Source organism: Octodon degus, unplaced genomic scaffold (genome assembly GCF_000260255.1).
Source record: "Octodon degus isolate 3935 unplaced genomic scaffold, OctDeg1.0 scaffold00057, whole genome shotgun sequence".
NCBI lineage: Eukaryota > Metazoa > Chordata > Mammalia > Rodentia > Octodontidae > Octodon > Octodon degus.
In genome coordinates this window covers 12,773,775-12,776,311 of record NW_004524633.1, presented here as the reverse complement: position 1 = coordinate 12,776,311, position 2,537 = coordinate 12,773,775, and positions in this window count along the sequence as shown.

Below are 2,537 nucleotides of genomic sequence, written 5' to 3'. Positions count from 1 at the left end.
TATTTTCTTATTTACCCCAGAACTTGCACTTTCAAATGTTTTATTTTTTCTTTCATTAAAATTTAATCAGTCTTTGATCCAGATCTACTTGTTCATTTTTGATGGTCACATTAAGCTAGTTAGATTTTTTTTCTGTGCTGTGTCATTTTATTTAAAATTTTTCTTTAAATATTATAGTTACATGATGAATATAATTATTTTCTGTAATGAAAGGTTATTCTATTTGTAACCCTTTCTGGTTCAGTATTTGGTGATTTCCTTCATGTGGTTTACCTTTTCTTTGTAGGTGTTTATTAAGTGGATCTTAATTTGAATTTGTGGATAATACTTTTACAGCCTACTTAAACTGCCACTTTATATAAACTTTTCCCTTATTCTGGGATGAAAGCCTAATCTCTAATTTCAACATGAATATTCTACCATCTTCACGGCAATCTTGACTTTTCCTTTGTGTTTATCCCAGTCGCTGTGGGTTTTGTCTTTATTTTTCATCACGAGTTTTCTTATTTTCTGCAGGTTCAACAATAAAACTTAAAAAGTTTCTACTTGCATTTCAAAGGGGAAGACTTTGAAGTATCGAAACCCCACATTCCAAAAGGAAGACTTTTGACATAACCTTTCAAATAATTAAATGATTGTATTGTTTAATTGAAAAAGAAAAATAATGAATATATATATATATATATATTTCAACTATGCATAGGTACAAGCATGTGCTAAATTCAAATTTCTAAGAATAGGGTTTGTATTGATGGTGAAGATGCTAGCAATTGAAAGTAAATTTTTCAGCAACTGAAGCTTCTTAAATGATATTTTCACACAAAGCCTTAAAATGGTTGCGGAGAGATTTTAAAATTGTAGTGCTGTTGTTATTGGCATTTACCACTGCAATCCTCTTTTTAGTGGCATTTAAAATGGTAATGCTCTTGTTAGTGGTATTTCTTGGCTTATCTCAACTCCAAGGAAGGGTTCATGGATGGGTCAAGGCAGGAAGTAGGTTGCATGAAACTTCTGAGAACAAAGGCGCTAGGTATCCTAGTCGCTGAGTGCCCACTCCTCGTCCTCGTTTCTTCCCCCCCACTTTATTGTACCTTGTCTCCTGCAGCTTACAAAATATGACAGGCTTAGAAACTCTTTCAAAATAGCTGTAATGAGTCCTTTTAACATCAAGAGTGGACTGTCTTTGTACTTTTGTAGCAAAATACCCAAAACTCCAAATTTATTCATCTATTTTTTTTTTTTTTTTACAGCACAGAGGATGAAATCCAAGGCCATCGCATTGAGCTATACCCCCAGCCCTCTCACATTTTTATTCTGAGATGGATTCTCACTAAGTCAGTAAGTTTTCCAGGCTAGGCTAGAATTGCTGATCCTCTTGCCTCTGTCCCCAGAGTGCTGAGATTATGGGCCTAGTTGGGACTTGTAAATTTATAAACATGTATGAATTTCTCACAGCACTGTAGACTGGAAAGTCTAGGATCAAGGCACAGCCTGCAGTCTGGTGTCTCGTAAGGGCTGTTCCTCATGAGTGGCACTTGTTTAAGGGTCTTCACTTGATGGTAGAGTTGAAGCGAGGTGGTAACTTCATGATAACTTTCTTTTTACATTTTTGTTTTTACTTGGGGATGTTTGCAGACACAACGATCACCTTCATCTTGGTATGTCTTGATTCTCTCTAGGCCCTTTTACCCAACCCCGTCCCTTGGTCCCTTCTCATTTTCAAAGGATCTACTTCTCTGTTCCCTATTATCTGTCTTTTATTTTTGTGCTTTGATTTATTTCTTTTCTGGATGTCTCATTAAGAGAAACCATGTAGGGGCTGGCCAAATAGCTCAGCAGATTAAAGTGACTGCAAGTAGGTGCAGGGGCCGGGAGTTTGATCCCTGGGCCTACCGTGCCAGCTCTGCTCCCAGGGATCACTGAGATGGCAGTTGAGACTGGATATGGTGGCACGTGCTTATAATCCCAGCTCTTGGGAGGCTGTAAACAGGAGGATCACTATGAGTCAATCTAATAGGGAGACCCTGAACACCCTGTAGATCCTTCCCTAAAAGAAAGAGAAAGAGAGAGAGAGAGAGAGAGAGAGAGAGAGAGAGAGAGAGAGAGATCACGTAAAAAGACGTGTGTGGGGGAACTAGGTGATATTTAAGCTTGTGTGTCTGATTTTTTCACTTAACCCGGTGGTCTCTAATGACTGTATCTGTTTTCCTATGAAGGATTCAAATTTACCTTTCCTTATAGAACAGTAGTACTCCATTGTGTATAAATACCACACTTTCTTCATCCAGTCATGTGTTGCTAGACATAACAGCCATTTTCAGAAGTTGGCTATTATTAATTGTGCTGCTTTAAGCATGAATCACCATAACATGACTCTGGTGACTCTTCTATAAAGGATTTTATCTAGTCAGGAAGGATGGAGTCCTCAAGGTCTAATCTCTCCCAAGGGACCCAGCTCCAAACTTTTGGATCTAAGTCCCAAAGTGAATTCTGGAGAAATGTATACACTGAAATCATAGCCCATGCATATATATATA